At 43.9% G+C, this 25,307-nt stretch overlaps 1 protein-coding gene across 1 annotated transcript in view; it reads right to left on the bottom strand.

Annotated features, from left to right (window-relative positions):
• Positions 1-25,307, bottom strand: part of CHRNA4 (cholinergic receptor nicotinic alpha 4 subunit) — a 104,964-nt gene that overhangs the window by 69,434 nt on the left and 10,223 nt on the right. The gene's annotated exons all lie outside the window — the stretch shown is intronic.

Raw genomic sequence — 25,307 nt, 5'->3', positions numbered from 1 at the left:
GGCTTGGGTTTGTAAGTGGAAAATGGTTGTTGAAAAGAGGCAAAAAAAATTGAACACCCGGTTCTTATCTAGAAAAGTTCGTAAGTAGAGGCGTTCTTAGGTAGATGTGCCACTGTATAGGGAACCAGGAGAACATTTATAAAATTCAAAAATAAAAGACTTCTTTTAGCAGACCTACAGAGCAGATTTAGTGGGCTTGGTGCTCTCTGAACTTATTTTGCAGATGTTTCATGACCCAACTAGATAATATCATCAGTGCTAGAAGGAAGTGACGTTTGTTCTGTTTACAGGTAGTCCTCTTCCTCCTCCTTCTCCTCCTCTTCCTCCTCCTCCTCCTCTTCTTCCCCTTTGCCCTTCCTCTTCTTCTGTAAACTTCTTAGAGAGGACTGTAAAACCAATATGCCCTTCTTCTTCTTCTTCTTCTTCTTCTTCTTCTTCTTCTTCTTCTTCTTCTTCTTCTTCTTCCTCCTCCTCCTCCTCCTCCCACTCCTCCTCTTTCTTCCTCCTCCTCCTTCCTCCTCCTCCTCCTTCTACTTCTTTCTCCCACTCCTCCTGCTCCACTTCCTCTTCTTCCCCTTTGCCCTTCCTCTTCTTCTGTAAACTTCTTAGAGGACTGTAAAACCAATATGCTCTTCTTCTTCTTCTTCTTCTTCTTCTTCTTCTTCTTCTTCTTCTTCTTCTTCTTCTTCTTCTTCTTCTCCTTCTTCCTCCTCCTCCTTCCTCCCCCTTCTCCTTCCTCCTTCCTCCCCCTCCTCCTTCTACTTCTTCTTCTTTCTCCCACTCCTCCTCCTTCTTCCTCCTCCTCTTCCTCCTCCTCCTCTTCTTCCCCTTTGCCCTTCCTCTTCTTCTGTAAACTTCTTAGAGGACTGTAAAACCAATATGCTCTTCTTCTTCTTCTTCTTCTTCTTCTTCTTCTTCTTCTTCTTCTTCTTCCTCCTCCTCCTCCTCCTCCCACTCCTCCTCTTTCTTCCTCCTCCTCCTTCCTCCTCCTCCTCCTTCTACTTCTTTCTCCCACTCCTCCTGCTCCACTTCCTCTTCTTCCCCTTTGCCCTTCCTCTTCTTCTGTAAACTTCTTAGAGGACTGTAAAACCAATATGCTCTTCTTCTTCTTCTTCTTCTTCTTCTTCTTCTTCTTCTTCTTCTTCTTCCTCCTCCTCCTCCTCCTCCCACTCCTCCTCTTTCTTCCTCCTCCTCCTTCCTCCTCCTCCTCCTTCTACTTCTTTCTCCCACTCCTCCTGCTCCACTTCCTCTTCTTCCCCTTTGCCCTTCCTCTTCTTCTGTAAACTTCTTAGAGGACTGTAAAACCAATATGCTCTTCTTCTTCTTCTTCTTCTTCTTCTTCTTCTTCTTCTTCTTCTTCTTCTTCTTCTTCTCCTTCTTCCTCCTCCTCCTTCCTCCCCCTTCTCCTTCCTCCTTCCTCCCCCTCCTCCTTCTACTTCTTCTTCTTTCTCCCACTCCTCCTCCTTCTTCCTCCTCCTCTTCCTCCTCCTCCTCTTCCTCCTCCTCCTCTTCTTCCCCTTTGCCCTTCCTCTTCTTCTGTAAACTTCTTAGAGGACTGTAAAACCAATATGCTCTTCTTCTTCTTCTTCTTCTTCTTCTTCTTCTTCTTCTTCTTCTTCTTCCTCCTCCTCCTCCTCCTCCCACTCCTCCTCTTTCTTCCTCCTCCTCCTTCCTCCTCCTCCTCCTTCTACTTCTTTCTCCCACTCCTCCTGCTCCACTTCCTCTTCTTCCCCTTTGCCCTTCCTCTTCTTCTGTAAACTTCTTAGAGGACTGTAAAACCAATATGCTCTTCTTCTTCTTCTTCTTCTTCTTCTTCTTCTTCTTCTTCTTCTTCTTCTTCTTCTTCTCCTTCTTCCTCCTCCTCCTTCCTCCCCCTTCTCCTTCCTCCTTCCTCCCCCTCCTCCTTCTACTTCTTCTTCTTTCTCCCACTCCTCCTCCTTCTTCCTCCTCCTCTTCCTCCTCCTCCTCTTCCTCCTCCTCCTCTTCTTCCCCTTTGCCCTTCCTCTTCTTCTGTAAACTTCTTAGAGGACTGTAAAACCAATATGCTCTTCTTCTTCTTCTTCTTCTTCTTCTTCTTCTTCTTCTTCTTCTTCTTCTTCTTCTCCTTCTTCCTCCTCCTCCTTCCTCCCCCTTCTCCTTCCTCCTTCCTCCCCCTCCTCCTTCTACTTCTTCTTCTTTCTCCCACTCCTCCTCCTTCTTCCTCCTCCTCTTCCTCCTCCTCCTCCTCTTCTTCCCCTTTGCCCTTCCTCTTCTTCTGTAAACTTCTTAGAGAGGACTGTAAAACCAATATGCCCTTCTTCTTCTTCTTCTTCTTCTTCTTCTTCTTCTTCCTCCTCCTCCTCCTCCTCCCACTCCTCCTCTTTCTTCCTCCTCCTCCTTCCTCCTCCTCCTCCTTCTACTTCTTTCTCCCACTCCTCCTGCTCCACTTCCTCTTCTTCCCCTTTGCCCTTCCTCTTCTTCTGTAAACTTCTTAGAGGACTGTAAAACCAATATGCTCTTCTTCTTCTTCTTCTTCTTCTTCTTCTTCTTCTTCTTCTTCTTCTTCTTCTCCTTCTTCCTCCTCCTCCTTCCTCCCCCTTCTCCTTCCTCCTTCCTCCCCCTCCTCCTTCTACTTCTTCTTCTTTCTCCCACTCCTCCTCCTTCTTCCTCCTCCTCTTCCTCCTCCTCCTCTTCCTCCTCCTCCTCTTCTTCCCCTTTGCCCTTCCTCTTCTTCTGTAAACTTCTTAGAGGACTGTAAAATCAATATGCCCTTCTTCTTCTTCTTCTTCTTCCTCCCACTCCTCCTCCTCCTTCCTCCTCCTCCTCGTTTCCTTCTTCTTCTTCTTTCTCCCACTTCTCCTCCTCCTCCTTCCTCCTCCTCCTCCTTTCCTTCTTCTTCTTCTTCTTTCTCCCACTCCTCCTCCTCCTCCTTCCTCCTCCTCCTCCTTTCCTTCTTCTTCTTCTTCTTTCTCCCACTCCTCCTCCTCCTCCTTCCTCCTCCTCCTCCTTTCCTTCTTCTTCTTCTTTCTCCCACTCCTCCTCCTCCTCCTTCCTCCTCCTCCTCCTTTCCTTCTTCTTCTTCTTTCTCCCACTCCTCCTCCTCCTCCTTCCTCCTCCTCCTCCTTTCCTTCTTCTTCTTCTTTCTCCCACTCCTCCTCCTCCTCCTTCCTCCTCCTCCTCCTTTCCTTCTTCTTCTTCTTTCTCCCACTCCTCCTCCTCCTCCTTCCTCCTCCTCCTCGTTTCCTTCTTCTTCTTCTTTCTCCCACTCCTCCTCCTCCTTCCTCCTCCTCCTCCTTTCCTTCTTCTTCTTCTTTCTCCCACTCCTCCTCCTCCTCCTTCCTCCTCCTTTCCTTCTTCTTCTTCTTTCTCCCACTCCTCCTCCTCCTCCTTCCTCCTCCTCCTCCTTTCCTTCTAGTTCTTCTTTCTCCCACTCCTCCTCCTCCTCCTTCCTCCTCCTCCTCCTTTCCTTCTTCTTCTTCTTTCTCCCACTCCTCCTCCTCCTCCTTCCTCCTCCTCCTTTCCTTCTAGTTCTTCTTTCTCCCACTCCTCCTCCTCCTCCTTCTTCCTCCTCCTCCTTTCCTTCTTCTTCTTCTTTCTCCCACTCCTCCTCCTCCTCCTTCCTCCTCCTCCTCCTTTCCTTCTTCTTCTTCTTTCTCCCACTCCTCCTCCTCCTCCTTCCTCCTCCTTTCCTTCTTCTTCTTCTTTCTCCCACTCCTCCTCCTCCTCCTTCCTCCTCCTCCTCCTTTCCTTCTAGTTCTTCTTTCTCCCACTCCTCCTCCTCCTCCTTCCTCCTCCTCCTTTCCTTCTAGTTCTTCTTTCTCCCACTCCTCCTCCTCCTCCTTCCTCCTCCTCCTCGTTTCCTTCTTCTTCTTCTTTCTCCCACTCCTCCTCCTCCTTCCTCCTCCTCCTCCTTTCCTTCTTCTTCTTCTTTCTCCCACTCCTCCTCCTCCTCCTTCCTCCTCCTTTCCTTCTTCTTCTTCTTTCTCCCACTCCTCCTCCTCCTCCTCCTTCCTCCTCCTCCTCCTTTCCTTCTTCTTCTTCTTTCTCCCACTCCTCCTCCTCCTCCTTCCTCCTCCTTTCCTTCTTCTTCTTCTTTCTCCCACTCCTCCTCCTCCTCCTTCCTCCTCCTCCTCCTTTCCTTCTAGTTCTTCTTTCTCCCACTCCTCCTCCTCCTTCCTCCTCCTCCTCCTTTCCTTCTACTTCTTCTTTCTCCCACTCCTCCTCCTCCTCCTTCCTCCTCCTCCTCCTTTCCTTCTACTTCTTCTTTCTCCATTCCTGGAGGCTTTTAAGAGGAGATTGGACAGCCAAGTGTAGTAGTATGGGGTCTCCTGCTCGAGAGGGGGTTGGACTAGATGACCACCAAAGTTCCTCCCAACTCTGTTCTTCTGCAATTCTATTAAAAACAAGGCCAGTCCAAGGGCGCTACAACAGCTCCCATGCTGCCCTGCTCAAATCTCACCATCCCCAGCTAGCCCAGTGCTTGCGAGTGGCAGCTGTATTTGAAGGAGACAGATTAGCAAGTGCAGCTACTTTATCTAAAGACGTAACCCAGCCGAGGCCTGTTTTTAGAATGCATTTTAGATATGTACATAATATTATTGTTATTATTCAGGGAATATTGGATAAACATAGCCTGAGGGGGGAAACACAAAGAAAACAATTCAACCCTGTCCATTTAGTTAGGAAACATGATGTTCCACAAGCTTTAAGTGGAAATTATTATTATTATCTTTTTACTTAGTAAGCAGCAATGTTATTTTAATGACTTTCTTGGTGAGTGGATAAGAGACAAAGGCTCACCGACTACAATATCGACACCATGTTTTTTAAAACATTTTAGATTACAGCATAGAACCATAGGGGTGGAAGGAAACTTGGAGGTCTTCTAGTCTAACCCCTTGCTAAAGGCAGAAGGCCTATATCAGTGATGCCAAATCTTTTTTTCCTCGGATGCCGAAAGAGCATGTGTGTGTGCTATTGCGCATGTGTGAAGGCCCACACCCCTACTTCAATGCCTGGGGAAGGTAAAAACAGCTTCCCCTGCCCCCTGGAGGCCCTCTGGAGGCCAGAAACGGTCTTCTTCCCAACTTCTGATGGGCCCAGTAGGCTCGTGTTTTGCCCTCCCCAGGCTCCAAAGGCTTCCCTGGAGCTGAGGGAGGATAAAAACGCCCTCCCCCATCCCACCGGAGGCTCTCTGGAAGCCAAAAACGCCTTCCAGTACCTCTGTGTGAGCCAAAAATCAGCTGGCCGGCACGCACATAGACGTTGGAGCTGAGCTTGAAACATCCAAAGATATTTCACCAGAAGAGCCCTTCACTCCTCCACTCGAAACAGAATACCCTACAAAAATAGACTAACTATCCTGGGTCTAGAAAGCTTAGAACTACAGTGCCTAAAACACGATTTAAGTATTGCCCACAAGATCATATGCTGCAACGTCCTACCGGTCAATGACTACTTTAGCTTCAACCGCAACAACACAAGAGCACGCAACAGATTCAAACTTAATATTAACCGCTCCAAACTTGACTGTAAAAAACATGACTTTAACAATCGAGTTGTCGAAGCGTGGAACTCATTACCGGACCCAATAGTGTCAACCCCTAACCCCCAACATTTCTCCCTTAGTCTCCCTTAGTCTCTCCACGATTGAGCTCTCCAAGTTCCTAAGAGGCCAGTAAGGGGCGTACATAAGTGCAATGGTGTGCCTTTCATCCCCTGTCCAATTGTCTTTCCTTTATCTCATATATCATATATATTTTCTTCCTCTCATATATTTTCTCTTCTATTTCACATATTATCTTTATATATATTACTTCATGTCTATTCTCTTCCATATGTATTGTGTATTGGACAAAGATTAGATTAGATTAGATTAGATTAGATTTATTGGATTTATATGCCGCCCCTCTCCGCAAACTCGGGGCGGCTCACAACAACAATAAAACAGTACATAATAACAAATCCAATGCCCACCAATCTAATTACAGTTTAAAATTAATAAATTTATAAAACAATCCCAATGTATATAAAAAAAGACACACAGTCAATCACTCAATGGCAAAACAACATGGGCAAGGGGGAGATGTTTAGTTCCCCCATGCCTGACGGCAGAGGTGGGTCTTAAGGAGTTTACGAAAGGCAGGGAGGGTGGGGGCAATCCTAATCTCAGGGGGGAGCTGGTTCCAGAGGGTCGGGGCCCCCACAGAGAAGGCTCTTCCCCTGGGTCCCGCCAAACGGCATTGTTTGGTCGACGGGACCCGGAGAAGGCCGACTCTGTGGGACCTAACCGGTCGCTGGGATTCGTGCGGCAGGAGGCGGTCCCGAAGATATTCTGGTCCGGTGCCATGAAGGGCTTTATAGGTCATAACCAACACTTTGAATTGTGACCGGAAACTGATCGGCAACCAATGCAGACTGCGGAGTGTTGGAGTGATATGGGCATACTTAGAGACGCCCATAATTGCTCTCGCAGCTGCATTCTGCACGATCTGAAGTTTCCGAACACTTTTCAAAGGTAGCCCCATGTAGAGAGCGTTACAGTAGTCGAGCCTCGAGGTGATGAGGGCATGAGTGACTGTGAGCAATGACTCCCGGTCCAAATAGGGCCACAACTGTCGCACCAGGCGAACCTGGGCAAACGCCCCCCTCTCCACAGCTGAAAGATGTTTCTCTAATGAGAGCTGTGGATCGAGGAGGACGCCCAAGTTGCGGACCCTCTCTGAGGGGGTCAATAATTCCCCCCCCCCCAGGGTAATGGACGGACAGATAGAATTGTCCTTGGGAGGCAAAACCCACAGCCACTCCGTCTTGTCTGGGTTGAGTTTGAGTTTGTTGACACCCATCCAGGCCCCAACAGCCTCCAGGCACCGGCACATCACTTCCACTGCTTCGTTGACTGGACATGGGGTGGAGATGTACAACTGGGTATCATCAGCGTATTGATGATACCTCACCCCATGCCCTTGGATGATCTCACCCAGCGGTTTCATGTAGATATTAAATAGCAGGGGGGAGAGGATCGACCCCTGAGGCACCCCACAAGGGAGAAACCTAGAGGTCGACCTCTGACCCCCCACTAACACCGACTGCGACCGACCAGAGAGGTAGGAGGAGAACCACTGAAGGACAGTGCCTCCCACTCCCAACCCCTCCAGCCGGTGCAGAAGGATACCATGTTCGATGGTATCAAAAGCCGCTGAGAGGTCAAGGAGCACCAGGACAGAGGACAAGCCCCTGTCCCGGGCCCGCCAGAGATCATCCATCAACGCGACCAAAGCAGTTTCCATGCTGTAGCCGGGCCTGAATCCAGACTGCTGGGGACCTAGATAATCGGCTTCTTCCAAGGACCGCTGGAGTTGGAGTGCCACCACCTTCTCAACAACCTTCCCCATGAAGGGAAGGTTGGAGACTGGACGGTAGTTATTAAGCACGGCTGGGTCCAGGGAGGGCTTCTTGAGGAGGGGGCGCACAAGCGCTTCTTTATAGAGTGATGGAAAAACTCCCCTCCCCAAGGAAGCGTTGGTAATCTCCTGGGCCCAGCTCCGTGTCACCTCCCTGCTGGCCGAAACCAACCAGGAGGGACACGGATCCAGTAAACAGGTGGCGGAACTCACAGCTCCAATGGCCTTGTCCACTTCATCAGGTGTCACCAAGTCAAACTCCTCACAGACAGATGGACAAAGACGTTTAGCCCCAGTCACCTCGACTGACTCGTTGTCAGTCGACTCTGTTTTACAATTGGAGTTGAGGTCCGCTCGGATCCGAGCGATTTTATCAGCGAAAAACGTGTTAAAATCCTCGGCACTACTCTGCAAGGGCTCCCCAACCCCCCTCTGATTAAGAAGGGAGCGGGTCACCCTAAACAGAGCGGCCGGGCGGGATTCCGCTGACGCAATCAAGGCGGAATGATACGCGCATCTTGCCGCCTTGAGCGCCACTTTGTAAGTCTTAATATGAGCTCTTACAAGTGTTCGGTCGGATTCGGACTTACTCTTCCTCCATCGCTTCTCTAGACGTCTCTTCTGGCGTTTCAACACCCGGAGCTCCTCGTTGAACCATGGAGCTCTACGGGGTCTAGTGCCATGGAGAGGTCGCAACGGCGCAATCCGGTCAAGAGCCTTGTTCCAGGCCTCAGCAAGAGACTCTGCCGAACTGTGGACGAGTGTATCTGGAATAACCCCAAGCGCCGTCTGGAAACCTTCTGGATCCATCAGGCGTCTGGGGCGGAACCTCCTAATTGGTTCCGCCTCCCTGCGGGGAAGGATTGGAGCCAGGAAGTTAAGCCGCAGTAGGAAATGATCTGAGATAAATAAATAAATAAATAAATAAATAAATAAATAAATAAATAACAGCTTGCGTGCCAGCAGATATAGCTCCATGGCCACCTGTGGCACCTGTGCCATAGGTTCGTCATCACTTACCTATATTTTTTAAAGCTGGGGAGGAAAGCTTCAGAAATATCTACATTTCGAATACAAGATGCACCCAAATTTTCAGCCTCTTTTAAGCGGGGAAAGACGCATCTTATACCCCCAAATACAGTGGTACCTCTACTTACAAACTTAATTCATTCCGTGACCAGGTTCTTAAGTAGAAAAGTTTGTAAGAAGAAGCAATTTTTCCCATAGGAATCAATGTAAAAGCAAATAATGTGTGCAATTGGGGAAACCACAGGGAGGATAGAGGCCCTGTTTCCTCCCAGGAGATTCCTAGAGAGGCCCCACAGAGGCTTCTCCCTGCCTTCTCCGACCCTGTTTCCTCCCAGGAGATTCCTAGAGAGGCCCCACAGAGGCTTCTCCCTGCCTTCTCCGGCCCTGTTTCCTCCCAGGAGATTCCTAGAGAGTCCCCATAGAGGCTTCTCACTGCCTTTTCCGGCCCTGTTTCCTCCCAGGAGATTCCTAGAGAGGCCCCACAGAGGCTTCTCCCTGCCTTTTCCAGCCCTGTTTCCTCCCAGGAGATTCCTAGAGAGGCCCCACGTAGGCTTCACCCGACCTTTTCCAGCCCTGTTTCCTCCCAGGAGATTCCTAGAGAGGCCCCATGTAGGCTTCTCCTCATCTTTTACGGTTACAGTTTCGAAGGCTCAGGTTTGTAAGTGGAAAATCGTTCTTGAGAAGAGGCAAACCAATCTTGAACACGCAGTTCTTATCTAGAAAAGTTCGTAAATAGAGGTTTTTGTTGATAGAGGTACCACTGTATTAGCTTACTGAGCATTTTGATCTCTTTTGTTTTCAGCTGGCCAATATATCTCCCGTTAAGGGAAGATGCGGCCAAAGCTTTAACTCACTGGAAACACAAAAGAGCTGAAAGTGATGGTGGTGGTGAGGCTAATTCGGCAGAATTAATACCGAAGCACATAAAGTTATCCGTATTCTTGTACAATGTTTTTTTTCATTGGCTTCTGAAAAGAAATAACATGGGCTTTTCGCCATTCTGAAAAGCAAAAAATAAAATCCAAATCTCCATAGCAACCTCAAAAAAAAAAGGGTGCTATGTCTTGCCATCCCTCCCCCCCTCCAATATGATGTCTCTAAGCTTGGCCCTATGAATCATAAACACCTCCACTGGTTGTAAAAGTTGGATAGAACTCTCTAACCACAATGCTAATTGCTGCCAACCTCAACCCCACAGATTAGAATGTCCCTAAACATGCCATACCATAAATGTTTAATAATGGTTGCATTAAATTGCTGGAACTGGGCATGGATAGTCTAGCGAAAAGGAGGGCGATTGGGGACATGATAGCAATAGTCAGATATTTGAAGGGTTGCCACGGAGAGGAGGAGTCACACTATTTTCCAGGGCACCAACGAGCCAAACCAGGAGCAACAGATGAAAATTGACCAAGGAGATATTCAACCTGGAAATAAGGGAGAACTTTCTGACGGTGAGACTTTTTTTTTTTTTAAATATAATTTTTATTGATTTTTTAAAAGTTTTACAAAAAACAAAATGAAAGCATAAAACATAAAAGTGTACCATCACCATACAAAAAAAAAAAAAGGATTCCCTTCACCAGGGAAGATTAAATTTTTTTTATCCTTCATTTGCTTCCTCTCTGGGTTACATTGTTCATTCATTATAAAGTGATTAAATTTTATTATTTACATTTGCATCGCTTGCCGAAATTGTTAATATATAATTTTTAACCTTCTCCCACCGCCTCATTGTTGCTGCTAATTTCTCTTCATTATAATTATGTAATCTGATTTCCATAATTTCAAAGTGAATGTGGTCCACCATGTACCTGCACCAATTTTTTATCGTCCATTTATTATATCTGACGGTGAGACTGATCAACCAATGGAATGGTCTGCCAGTGGATGTTGTGAACACCCCAACACATGACATGTTCAAGAGGAGATTGGACTGTCATATGGCTGGGGTGGTGTACGGTTTCCTGCTTGAGCAGGGGGATGGACTAGATGACTTGCAAGGTCCCTTTCAACTCAAATAATAAGTAGGTAGGTAGGTAGGTAGATAAAAAGATAGAAAGTAAAGTAGGTAGGTAGGTAGGTGGGTGGATGAATGGATGGATGGATGCTAGGTAGGTAGTTAGGTAGATAGGTAGATAAAAAGATAGATAGAAAGAAAGAAAGGAAGGTAGGTAGGTAGGTAGGTAACTAGGTAGGTAGGTAGAGAGATCGATCGATAGATGATAGATAGATAGATAGATAGATAGATAGATAGATAGATAGATAGATGATAGATAGATAGATAGATAGATAGATAGATAGATAGATAGATAGATCACAGGTAGTTAGGTAGGTAGGTAGGTAGGTAGGTAGATAAAAAGATAGATAGAAAGAAAGTAAGGTAGTTAGGTAGGTAGTTAAGTAGATAGATAGATAGATAGATAGATAGATAGATAGATAGATAGATAGATAGATAGATAGATAGATAGATAGATAGATGATGTCGGGAGGGAGGGAGGGAGGAAGGAAGGAATATTTCCCAAAAGGGTGAGGTGTGCCTCACTTGGGGAAGTACAGATAAGAGTCCAGAAGGAAGTTTTAAAGGCTACATAGTTACAGTAAAAATCCACCTTTGCCAAGGTTTTGTTGCATTGTTTTCAGGTTTCAGTTTGATGTTTGGATTTCTAGGAAAAGTCTGTACGCTAAAATTCTACTCAAAGGAGGTGTGATGACAGAAAGATTAGGAACCCCAGCATTAAGGAAATATTGAAAAAAAATGCAAAGACTTAGCACAAAGGATAATTTTTAATGTTTAGGTAGACTTCAACCTACAGCAGTTCATTTTGTGACTGTTCAAAGTTACAATGGCGCGCAGTATCGGGTTGTTACCAGAACAGAGGTCAGCATACCGGTAGCGAAAATTGAGCTGTGAGCGCAACTTCGCTTCTGCTGTGGGCGCGCATGGGCGCATCCCAGAAAGATTTTGATTCTGCACATGCGGAGGAAGCAAAATCTCACATGCTTGAGATTTCAGCAATTTTTTTGCTCCCGTGCATGCACATTTTTTTCCTCTAACTTTAATTTTTCCTGCATTTTTATTTCATAATGAAACTTAATAAAACATTTATGGCAGGGGGAGGAAAAATAAAATAAAATAAGAATAAGAATAAGAATAAGAATAAGAATAAGAATAAGAATAAGAATAAGAATAAGAATAAGAATAAGAATAAGAATAAGAATAAGAATAAGAATAAGAATAAGAATAAGAATAAGAATAAGAATAAGAATAAGAATAAGAATAAGAATAAGAATAAGAATAAGAATAAGAATAAGAATAAGAATAAGAATAAGAATAAGAATAAGAATAAGAATAAGAATAAGAATAAGAATTTATTAGATTTGTATGCCATCCCTCTCCGCAGACTCGGGGAATCTCACAACATCAATAAACAGTGTACAATGAACAAATCTAATATTTAAAAGAAAATATCTAAAACTCATTATTTAAAAAAACATACAACACAAGCATGCCATACATAAAACTATATAAGCCTGGGAGAGATGTCTCAATTCCCCCATGCCTGGCGATATAGGAGGGTCTTAAGAAATTTACGGAAGACAAGGAGGGTGGGGGCAGTTCTGATCTTTGGGGGGAGTTGATTCCAGAGGGCCAGGGCCACCACATAGAAGGCTCTTCCCCTGGGGCCCGCCGGACGACATTGTTTAGTCGACGGGACCCAGAGAAGGCCGCTAGGATTCGTGCGGCAGAAGACGGCCCGGAGGTATTCTGGTCCGATGCCATGTAGGGCTTTATAGGTCATTACCAACACTTTGAATTGTGACCGGAAACTGATCGGCAGGCAGTGCAGACCACGGAGTGAGATGAAAGATGAAAATGAGGATTATTTTCTAAAAGTCCACAGGCTTTCTCAGAAAAAAACCTTCGAATTCTCAACCCCTAACAAGGCTCGCTGGATAACTGCCCAGCAGAGTCCATGATATACATAACTGTATTTTAATTTAGTAATCATATTTTTGAACAGCATTGTCCAACATTATTAAATCACTCGGCGGGAGTAATAGCCGAAGACTGACAGATCCTGAAGTCGAACAGATTTATCATGAATATTATTTCAATGTGATGTGCCGGTGCCTGGAGGCTGTGAGGGTCTGGGTGGGAGAGAATAGGCTCAAACCTAACCCCGACAAGACCGAGTGGCTCTGGGCATTCCCTCCGAAGGATCCTACCATCTGTCCGTCCCTGATTCTGGGGAGGGGGGAACCTTAACCTCCTCAGAAAGGGTCTGCAACTTGGGGGTCCTCCTGGATTCTCAGCTGAGTCTTGAGCAACATCTCTCAGCTGTGGCTTGGGGGACCTTTCCCTCCTTCTTCCTATCCCCATTACTTCTCCTCCCTCCCTCCCTCCTTCCCTCCCTTCCATTCAAAGTGACAATAAAATCTATTCTATTCTATTCTATTCTATTCTAATCTAGTCTAGTCTAGTCTAGTCTAGTCTCTAGTCTAGTCTTCTATTCTACTCCACCCTATCCTACTCTACTCTACTCTGTGTTACTACACTAACAACCTCAGTGATCCACTTAACAACTGTGGCAAGAAAGGTCATAAAAGGGGGCAAAACTCAGAGCAACAGAAAATTTGGGCTCAGTTGTCTTAAGTCAAGGACTAAGTGTTAGAAGAAATCAATCAGAGACTTACACTGGAAGACCAAGTTTACAGAAATAATTAACATGGAAGGTCTCTCTACTAATTCCCCAAATTAAGTATACAGTTGAATCTAATTATATAGTTCTACAATACATGGTTTATTAGAAGTGAATAAATAAACAAAACAAACAACGAATCCTGGCTCTTACAGTCTTGCAGATATCTGGACAAAGGAGAGGAAGTCAATTTCCAGAAGGAAATCAATCCATTTCAATCTCACCAGTTCTTTGCCTCTTGTTTTTTTTTTTTTTTGAATGGACTTCGCCTTGCAGTGATTACAGGAATTCTGTACAAATACTCTCTCTCTCTCTCCCCCCCCCTCCCTCTCTCTCTCTCTCTTTCTCCAACCCAGAGAACAAGACTTTGCACGCGCGTTTATGTAAAAACTCTGAAACCATTCCCAGGTCACTTTTCAGTTACTCAACCTCTTATGCATAATAAATGACAAAGCAACTTTGTGCAAAGATCAATGAATGGAGCAGTCCTTCAGCAAGAATTCAATTCAATTCAATTCAATTTATTGGATTTATATGCCGCCCCTCTCCGAAAACTCGACTGTTTCCAGATTTTCCTTCATTGTGCAACATTAAACACACAACAATGGTGCACACATGCAGATTCTCTCTCACACACACACACATACACACTGTGTCTATAAATCTCAGTCTATGGAGTACCATAAGCACTTCATATTATTTCTGCCTTTTCCTTATTTTTCTGTCCTCCCACTAGAAATAGTTTAATCACAGCAATTGTACCGTTGTGATTAATGTGAGCAATTGGTCGTCCCAGCTGACACCACCACCACCAATAATAATAATAATAATAATAATAATAATAATAATAATAATAGTAATAGTAATAGTAATAATAATAACAACAACAAAACAAGAAGAAGAAGAAGAAGAAGAAGAAGAAGAAGAAGAAGAAGAAGAAGAAGAACCACTACCACCACCACCACCACCACCACAACAACAACAACAATAGTAACAACAACAACAACAACAGAGTTGGAAGGAACCTTGGAGGTCTTCTAGTCCAGCCCCCTGCTAGGGCAAGAGGCCCTATACTACTTCAGACAAATGGTTATCCAACATCTTCTTAAAAACTTCCAGTGTTGGAGCATTCACAACTTCTGGAGGCAAGTTGTTCCACTGATCAATTGTTCAGACTGTCAGTAAATTTCTCCTTAGTTCTAAGTTACTTCTCTCCTTGTTTAGTTTCCACCCATTGCTTCTTGTTCTACCCTCAGGTGCTTTGGAGAATAGTTTGACTATTTCTTCTTTGTGGCAACCCCAGAGATATTGAGAGACTGCTATCATGTCTCCCCTGGTTCTTCTTTACATTAAACTAGACATACCCAGTTCTTGCAAGTGTTCTTCGTATGTTTTAGCCTTCTGCACCCTAATCATCTTTGTTGCTCTTCTCTGCACTCTTTCTATAGTCTCAACATCCTTTTTGCATTGTGGCTGTAAGTCTTAAAAAATTTCACTGGAGATTTCTGTATCATCCCCTTTTTTAAAATAAAAATAATAATGCAGCTGCGAGAGCAATCATGGGCTTTCCCAAATATGCCCATGTTACACCAACAACCAAGACCTTCATGGCACCGGACCAGATTATCTCAGAGACCGCCTTCTGCTGCACGAATCCCAGCAACCGGTTAGGTCCCACAGAGTGGGTCTTCTCCGGGTCCCGTCAACTAAACAATGCCGCTTGGACCCAGGGAAAGAGCCTTCTCTGTGGCGGCCCCGGCCCTCTGGAACCAACTCCCCCCAGAGATTAGAATTGCCCCCACCCTCCTTGCCTTTCGTAAGCTCCTTAAAACCCACCTCTGCCGCCAGGCATGGGGGAATTGAGATGCTCTTTCCCCCTGGGCCTTTACAATTTCATGTGTGGTATGTCTGTATGTATGTTTGGTCTTTTATATTAATGGGTTTTTTAATCATTTTTAGTATTTATTGGATTATTATTGCACATTGTTTTATTACTGTTGTTAGCCGCCCCGAGTCTCCAGAGAGGGGGGGCATACAAATCCAATAAATAAAATAAATAAATAAATTATTTCAGGAAGCCCAAACTGTTCTAAAATGAAACTGTTGGCTTCCAGCTTCCCAGTCTCATGTATTACGTATGCTGTTCATATTTCTGTTGTGTGATTCATCTTGCAGCCTTCACTTGAAAGCCTATCGGCAGTCAATTCCATCAATTCTCAATTATTAAAACAATTTTGCAAAGTCTCCAAAATCTTTTGGGGAGTGACTGGGCACGTTTGGAATGGAGAACTATGTCACGGGCCCTCTCGCAAAATGGCTGCTATGAAGATCGTGAAAACCGAAATGAAAGCAGTCACATTCTTCCCTTTGAATCTTTCTAGTTTACCATCATGACAAAGTCTTCGGAGGGGGACGGCGTACAAATCCAATCAATCAATCAATCAAAGTGAAACATTTCACATTTTTTTAGTGGCTGGAGGGAAATCTCTCTAAAACAAACCTGCCAGCGGCTTTATTTCCTCAGAAATAAAGTAAATCAGTACCTCAGAAATAGTAGTGGGTTCTAAAACCTAATGCTACCAGTACACAGAATCAGGCCAAATCAGGAATAACCCACTGCTGTCCAGAATACAAGTAGTCCTTGATGTACAGCAATTCATTTAGAGAATAGAATAGAATAGAATAGAATAGAAACAGAATAGAACACAACAGAACAGAATAGAATAGAGAATAAAAATAAAATAAAAAATACAATACAATAATGGAATGGAATGGAATGGAATAGAGAATAAAGAATACAAAATATAGAAGAAGAGAAGAGAGCTAGCTATAATCTGAATGTAGCTTTCCCCCCCCCCAAGCCCTAACTAGCGGCCAAGTGTGATTGGACACACAAGGAATTTGCCTTTGGTGCATCTACTATCTGTATACATAAAAGAAAATATACATTTGTCAAGAATCATGTGGTACAACACTTAATGATTGTCATAGGAGTCAAATAAGCAATCAGGAAACAATATTAATAAAAATCTTAAGGATACAAGCAGCAAGTTACAGTCATACAGTCATAAGTGGAAGGAGATGGATGATAAGAATGATGAGAAAAAACTAGTAGCTTTTTGAGGGTAGGAGTTGAAACAGTTTATGCCCAGGATGCGAGGGCTCAATAAATATTTTCACAGTCCTCTTTTTGAACTCATGCAGTATACAGGTCCTAAATGGAAGGCAAATTGGCAGCAATTGTTTTTTCTGCAGTTCTGATTCTCCTCTGAAGTCTGTGTCGGTCTTGTTGGGTTGCAGAACCGAACCTGACAGTTATAGAGGTGCAGATGACAGACTCAATGATTCCTCTGTAGAACTGTATCAGCAGCTCCTTGGGCAGTTTAAGCTTCCTGAGCTGGTGCAGAAAGAACATTCTTCGTGGTGCTTTTTTGATGACGTTTTTGATGTTAGGTGACCATTTTAGGTCTTGAGCAGTGATGGGCTCCTACGGGAACGGTCCGGAACCCAGTTCCGGTAGCAAAATTTGGAGCTCCACCCCAGAGCACCCAATTTGCACTGAAAGATGTTGAAACAAAATGCACAAGTCACGCCCACAGTGTGGTAGTAAAAATTTTGGTAGCCCATCATTGGTATTGAGGTATGATAGAATCTAGAAATGTGAAAGTCTCTTCTGTTGATACTGTGTTGTCTAGCATTTGGAGAGGGGCGACATAGAAATCTAATAAATTATTATTAATTATTATTAATTATTATTATTATTATTATTATTATTATTATTGTGAGAGGTTGTAGAATAGGAGGGCTTCTCCTAAAGTCTATAGAGGTGCAGATGACAGATGGCATATTATTATTATTATTATTATTATTATTATTATTATTATTATTATTAATTTATTAGATTTGTATGCTACCCCTCTCCGAAGACTCCGAAGACATGTCAGATGAATCTTCAAAGTTAAAACAGCACAGAAAAAAAAACCCTGACATGATCTTTTTTCACACTTATGACCGTAGCAGTATCCCCAGGGTCATGCTCAGTAGTGGATTGCTACCGGTACGGTTGAGAATGGTGCAAAGGTAGCGCTCGGTGCCCTGCGCATGCAACTTCGGTTCCCTTGCTTGTTTTTGCTTCTGCGCATGTCCAGGATGCAAATCTTGCAAGGGAACATGCACGCATGTGAGATTTAGGTGATTTTTTTTTTGCTTCCGCACATGCGGAACAACAGAGTTAATACCTTTGAAAAGTGTTCGGAAACTTCAGATCATGCAGAATGCAGCTGCGAGAGCAATCATGGGCTTCCCAAGATATGCCCATGTTACACCAACACTCCGCAGTCTGTATTGGTTGCCGATCAGTTTCCGGTCACAATTCGAAGTGTTGGTTATGACCTATAAAGCCCTACATGGCACCGGACCAGAATATCTCCAGGACCGCCTTCTCCCACACGAATTCCAGCAACCGGTTAGGTCCCACAGAATTGGCCTTCTCCGGGTCCCCTCGACTAAGCAATGTCATTTGGCGGGACCCAGGGAAAGAGCCTTCTCTGTGGCGGCCCCGACCCTCTGGAACAGCTCCCCCCAGATATCAGAGTTGCCCCCACCCTCCTTGCCTTTCGCAAGCTCCTTAAAACCCACCTCTGTCGTCAGGCATGGGGGAATTGAAATTTCCCTTCCCCCTAGGCTTATAGAATTTATACATGGTATGCTTGTATGTATGAGTGGTTCTTTAAATTGGGGTTTTTAAAATTGTTTTAATATTAGATTTGTTTACATTGTCTTTTTATATTGTTGTTAGCCGCCCTGAGTCTTCGGAGAGGGGCGGCATACAAATCTAATAAATACAATACAATACAATACTAACTGAACAACTGCAATGATTCACTAACGGACGTAGCAAGAAAGCTCGTAAAACGGGTTGAAACTCACTTAACAAATGTCTCAGTTAGTGACATAAATTTTGGGCTCAAGTGTGGTTGTATCTTGAGGACTAATCTGTATATCTTAATACAAGATGCCTCTTGACCATTATAAAGAGCTGCCTCCAGTTGTATTTTATTTATTTTATTTTTATTTATTAATTTATTTTGTCAAACAATTATAGGGTGGTAATTTGTACAAATAAAATATTAGATAAGTAATGATAAAAATAACAAAAGAAGACAATAGGACAGGGATGGTAGGCACAGTGGTGCGCTTATGCACGCCCCTTACAGACCTCTTAGAAAGGGGGAGAGGTCAATTGTAGATAGTCTAAGGTTAAAGGTTTTGGGGTTAGGAGTAGAAACCACAGAATCAGGTAGTGCATTCCAGGCGTTGATTTCTTTGTTGCTGTAGTCGTATTTTTTGCAGTCAAGTTTGGATGCAAATGACCAATTGTCTGCAAGGGATATTAATCCTTCCATTCCCCACCATCCAGTCAGAACTGAAGAAGCTTTTTGGATGAGAAGCGAAACATCTTCAAAAGAAAAAAATAAGGAAGTCCAGTTGCCTCATGAAAAAAACCTCCATCTTTGGAACAACCATTGACCTGATTGAGAATCTCTAAGACTTTTAGCTACAGAATTTGGGATGGACACCCATCACTTCTTATCCTGCCCTCTGATGCATTGGAGAATAAGTCAATCCCCTTTTCTCCGTGACAGCCCCTCAAATACCGGAAGGCAGCTATCATGTCACTTCTAATCTTTCTCTTCAATAGACTGGACATATCTAGTTACCTCAACCGTTCATCATACATTTCTGCCTCCAGACCTCTTCTCATCTTTGTTGCTTCAACTTAGCTATAAAAACTACCTCTCTTTCCTTTATAAAAACCACACTAAATTCAAGAAGAATTATCTTTATTCTCAGAGGTAAAGGTATTTCCAATCATGGAACGGCTTGCCTCCAAAAGTTGGGAATGCTCCAACACTGGAAGCTTTTAAGAAGATGTTGGATAATAAAGCCCTTCATGGCACCGGACCAGGGTATCTACGAGACCGCCTTCTGCCGCACGAATCCCAGCGACCGGTTAGGTCCCAAAGAGTGGGCCTTTTCCAGGTCCCGTCAACAAAGCAATGTCGTTTGGCGGGGCCCAGGGGAAAAGCCTTCTCTGTGGCGGCCCCGGCCCTCTGGAATCAACTCCCCCCAGAGATTAGAATTGCCCCCACCTTCCTTGCCTTTTGTAAACTCCTTAAAACCCACCTCTGTCATCAAGCGTGGGGGAACTAAGACATCTCCCCCTGCCTATGTAGTTCTAGTACATGATATGACTGTATGTATGTTTGTTATATTGGGGTTTCTTGCTTTTAGATTTTAAATGTGTAATTGTTATCTTAGATTTTTTAATTATTAGATTTGTTAATATATATTGTTTTTGTTGTTGTTGTGAGCCGCCCCGAGTCTGTGGAGAGGGGCGGCATACAAATAAAATAAATCAAATCAAATAAATCACATCATTTGTCTGAAGTAACGTGTGTACGGCCTCCTGCCCAAGCAGGGGGTTGGACTAGAAGACTTCCAAAGTCCCTTCCAACTCTGTTGTTGTTGTTGTGGTTGTGTTGTGGTTAGCTCTGGCCCAGCTCCTGCCCCAAGGAATGTGGAGGTGGATGTGGGGGAGACATCAACATGTCGCAGGCCTGTTTTGCTCCCAGTAGAATCTGCCGACAAAGTCTCCTCTGACCAAGGAAGCATGAGTGTCAGGGAAGAGGGGAGTTTGGCAGACAGCCCAGGAGGAGATCAATCATCTGTATCATCCCTGGATTCTGAACAAGAATTAATGACACATCCACGCATGTGTAGAGTGATGCATAGGAGACAACAACTGAAGGATTATTACAAGAGAAAATGAGGCCACCTGTGGTTGGGTGGGGCTGCTGTAATTAGTGCTGCAGATAAAAGTGCAGCCTGGTGTTTTAGCCTCATGGCAGTTTATCTGATTCATTCTTTCGTCAAGATCATGGTTTTTGCTGTTCAGGATTGTGTGTGTGGGCTCTCTGGACTTTAGAATTGGACTCAATTTCCCAGTTATTGGGTGAGCAATTGGACTGCATTTAACCTGTGCCTTGTGTGTACCAGAAAATCCTTTTGACATTTAAAAAGGGAGCTGTTTCTGTTTTTCTGTTTATAAAAACTTTTGGGTTTTTCTTTTATCGTGTGGTGTGTGTCTTCCTGGACTAATTACCCTGTAATTACGGGCGGTTGAGACACGCCGGCAGAACAGGTTGTGATTGTGGTGGTGGTGGTGGTGGTGGTGGTGGTGGTTGTTGTTGTTGTTGTTGTTGTTGTTGTTATTATTATTATTATTATTATTATATTCATAAAAACTGTAATACACAGCAAATGAGATTTATATGCTGGATTTTGTATCACAATATCACAAGTCAAACACTTCCCAAGCCTCTAGGATGTATTTTTGTAGGATGCACGCAGATCCAAGTAAGGTGGTCTTTTGCAACTGACAGATCGTGAATTTATTGTTTTCAAATGCCGGCTGAAGTCTTTTGGTACAGCACCCAATGTGCCACAGGGACCACCTCTACTGGTTTATCCTGATATTGGCTAAGTTTTTCTTGTTGTTTTTCTTTTCAATTCAAATTAAAATTCAAAAGTTTTTCTTTTCAATTCGACTGTCACCTGGTATGGCGACATCAATGATCCACAATTTCTTTCTTTTCCACAATAGTGATCATTTTCTTGGCCAAAAGAAATTCAGGCTCAAAAATAAAACCCGGGTATTAAAGGAGCAAGTTGAACTTCATGATCTTGGAAGCTAAGTAAAATCAGATCTGACAGTGCTCAGATTGGGAATAACCGATTAGAAAACTGGAAAAATATCTTAGAAAGAGACAGTAATATTTGCCCCAAACTGCCAAAAAATCCTGCACGGATTCTACCAAGAATCCAATTCAACCAGAGCCTACTTTTATTTCTTAAACAATTCAAGTAGTTCTCAATTTATGACCCACAACTGAGCCCAAAATTTCTATTGTTAAGCGAGACATTTGTTAAGTGGATTTTGCTCCATTTTACGACTTTTCTTGCCACCGTTGTTAAGTGAAACACTGCATTTGATAAGGTAGCAACCCTGTTGTTAAGTGAATCTTGCTTCCCCATTGACTTTGCTTGTGAGAAGGAAGCAAGAGGGGATCACCTGACCTTGGGACACAGCGACGGTCATAAATCGTGAACCGGTTGCCAAGCATGTGAATTTTGATCATGCGACCATGGGGATGTCGTAACTATGAAAAATGGTCGTAAGTTGCTTTATCCAGTGCCATTGTAACTTTGAACGATCACTACACGAAGGACTACCCGTACTTTTGGGGAAAATATTTGTTGTGGATATTGTATTCACCAAGAGGTCAAATTGTACTAAATTCTAGACTGACGTTCTAACAGAATGCTTCTCAACCTTGGTGAGTTGAAGATAAGAACATAAGAACCTAAGAAGAGCCATGCTGAATCAGGCCAAAGTCCATTGAGTCCAGCATTCATAGTGGCCCACCAATTGTCCATGGGGATCTTGAGCAGAAAGAGAATGCAAGACCCTCCCTTTCCCTTGACCCCCAACAAATGGTACTCAAGGGAACCCTGCCTGCCTCAACCAACATAGAGGCAGCACATGGACATCCCTTTCAATAACCACCAATACACTCGGCATCCATGAATCTGTCTAATCCTGCTTTGAAGCTATCCAGGCTGACAGCTGTCACGACCTCTTAGAAACATAGAAACATAGAAACATAGAAGACTGACGGCAGAAAAAGACCTCATGGTCCATCTAGTCTGCCCTTATACTATTTCCTGTATTTTATCTTACAATGGATATATGTTTATCCCAGGCATGTTTAAATTAGGTTACTGTGGATTTACCAACCATGTCTTCTGGAAGTTTGTTCCAAGGATCTACTACTCTTTCAGTAAAATAATATTTTCTCATGTTGCCTTTGATCTTTCCCCCAACTAACTTTAGATTGTGTCCCCTTGTTCTTGTGTTCACTTTCCTATTAAAAACACTTCCATCCTGAACCCTATTTAACCCTTTAACATATTTAAATGTTTCGATCATGTCCCCCCTTTTCCTTCTGTCCTACAGACTATACAGATTGAGTTCATGAAGTCTTGAACTCCAAATGTGGTCTCACCAGCCCTCTATATAAGGGGATCACAATCTCCCTCTTCCTGCTTGTTATACCTCTAGCTATGCAGCCAAGCATTCTACTTGCTTTTCCTACCGCCCGACCACACTGCTCACCCATTTTGAGACTGTCAGAAATCACTATCCCTAAATCCTTCTCTTCTGAAGTTTTTGCTAACACAGAACTGCCAATGCAATACTCAGATTGAGGATTCCTTTTCCCCAAGTGCATTATTTTATATTTGGAAACATTAAACTGCAGTTTCCATTGCTTTGACCATTTATCTAGTAAAGCTAAATCATTTACTAGATAAATGGTCAAAGCAATGGAAACTGCAGTCTTCTGGAAGTGAATTCCATAAACCAACGGAGATGTGTGGACAGTGGTGGGCAAGCCCCGGAATGGTCAGAAACAGCATTCCAGCAGCAGAAATGGAGTGCATAGCTTCGCTCCATTGTCGCCGTACGTACACGCACCATGCATGTGCAACTGGAGCAATTCTGGTAAAAAATTACCAGGTTTTTTTATGTCACGCATGCGCGGAAGCAAAGAAACCGGCAATTTTTGCTGCCAGAAGGACGTCTGCACAAGAGATTTTGGCTGCACATGCGCAACAGCCGGAATCTCACTGCGGCGCCTAGAACGGCAACTGGCAAAAGCAGCCTGCTTGAGCTCCGGCCATGCGCCTGCTCTCTCATGGCACACAAGAGAGAGATGTCTGTGGCACAGGAGAGCAGGCCAAGTGGCCAGAGCTCGGGGCCACCCAGCCTGCATGCTCTTGGCACCCCTACAGGAGGTCATCAGAGCAAGATAAGGGCCGGGTGGACCTCTGGCAGAGCGGTCCAGCGAGCAATGACATGGTAGAGTGGGCGGTGGGGGGGAAGCCGCTGCGACAGGTGGGGGGGGGTAAATGGCAGCAAACAGATGGTGGCATGGCATGGGGAGCGGGTGTGGGGCAACCGCTGTGAGAGGCGCAGGGGGGGACGGTGGCAGGCAGCGGCAAACAGCCACTTACCTTATTTTTGCCTATTTCCGGGCTCTTTTCACTCCTGCACATGCACAGAAGCTAAAAATCCCGGAAATCTCACATGTACGCATCCTCGTACAAGATTCAGCTTCTGCACAGAAGCTTAATCCTGCGTGAGTGCATGTTCTGCTTGGGCAGGAATGGTAGCCTGCCCCTGTGTGTGGACTTCAATTCCCAGAATTCCTCAGCCAGCAATGCCCGTGTGCACATCTTCAAATTGCCATGGTTGAGAAATATAGGCCTAACTAATGTTCTGATCTATATTTGATGCCTCCCATTTTGGATTTCAGGGGGGAGGGGCTTTTTGTGTGTAAGAAGGTCCCGTTAGAAATCCAAACCTGCGAGAAGAGAGGTACGCCGCCTACGGTCTGACCTAAGTGTAGTACACAAAGTTGTCTGCCACAACATACTACCTGTCAATGACTACTTCAACTTCAATTTCAACAATAAATGAGCACAAAAAAGACTCAAACATAATGTAAACCAAACTCCAAATTCAACTGCAGAAAATACAACTTCAGCAACAGTGGTCAATGCCTGGAATGCCCCTACTTGACTCTATTGTTACGTCTTCATATAATGCACTTGGGGAAAAGGAATCCTCAATCTGAGTATTGTATTGGCAGTTCTGTGGTAGCAAAAACTTCAGAAGGAAAGGATTTAGGGGTAGTGATTTCTGGCAGTCTCAAAATGGGGTGAACAGTGCAGTCAGGCGGTAGGGAAAGCAAGTAGGATGCTTGGCTGCATAGCTAGAGGTATAACAAGCAGGAAGAGGGAGATTATGATCCCGGTATATAAAGCGCTGGTGAGACCACATTTGGAATACTGTGTTCAGTTCTGGAGACCTCACCTACAAAAAGATATTGACAAAATTGAACGGACCCAAAGACGGGCTACAAGAAGGGTGGAAGGTCTTAAGCATAAAACGTATCAGGAAGGACTTCATGAACTCAATCTGTATAGTATGGAGGACAGAAGGAAAAGGGGGGACATGATCGAAACATTTAAATATGTCAAAGGGTTAAATAAGGTCCAGGAGGGAAGCGTTTTTAATAGGAAAGTGAACACAAGAACAAGGGGCACCAGTCTGAAGTTAGTTGGAGGAAAGATCAAAAGCAACATGAGAAAATATTCTTTTACTGAAAGAGTAGTAGATCCTTGGAACAAACTTCCAGCAGACGTAGTTGGTAAATCCACAGTAACTGAATTTAAACATGCCTGGGATAAACATATATCCATCCTAAGATAAAATACAGAAAATAGTATAAGGGCAGACTAGATGGACCATGAGGTCTTTTTCTGCCGTCAGACTTCTATGTTTCTATGTTTCAAACTCTCAAAACTTTAACCTTAAACTGTCTACAGTCGACCTCACTCCATTCCTAAGAGATCTGTAAGGGAGCGTGCATAACCGCACCATTGTGTCTACTGTCCCCTTTTATTCATACTCATTTCCTGTGTATCTATCCATATCCAACCTCCCTTCCATTGAGGACCTGTAGACTGAGTCAAAAAGAGGGCTGTGAAAATATTTACTGACCCCTCACAACATGGACATAAACTGTTTCAACTCCTACCCTCAAAACGTCGCTATAGAGCACCGCACACCAAGACAACTAGACACAAGAACAGTTTTTTCCCAAATGCCAGCACTTTGCTAAACAAATAATTCCCTCAACACTGTCAGACTACAATATTTACTAAGTCTGCACTACTACTATTACTAATTTGTGCTCATCATTCCTATCACCCATCTCCTCCCACTTAAGACTGTATGACTGTAACTTGTTGCTTGTATCCTTAAGATTTTTATTAATATTGTTTGTTTCCTAATTGCTTATTTGACCCTTATGACAATCGTTAAGTATTGTACCCCATGATTCTTGACAAATGTATCAAATATATATACACTTTTATGTACACTGAGAGCATATGCACCAAGACAAATTCCTTGTGTGTCCAATCACTCTTGGCCAATGAAGAATTCTATTCTATTATTTTCTATTCTATTCTATTCTATTCTACTCTACTCTACTCTATTCTG

Source organism: Erythrolamprus reginae, chromosome 3 (genome assembly GCF_031021105.1).
Source record: "Erythrolamprus reginae isolate rEryReg1 chromosome 3, rEryReg1.hap1, whole genome shotgun sequence".
In the NCBI taxonomy this organism is placed as follows: domain Eukaryota; kingdom Metazoa; phylum Chordata; class Lepidosauria; order Squamata; family Dipsadidae; genus Erythrolamprus; species Erythrolamprus reginae.
This window is presented reverse-complemented; position numbering and strand designations above follow the sequence as displayed.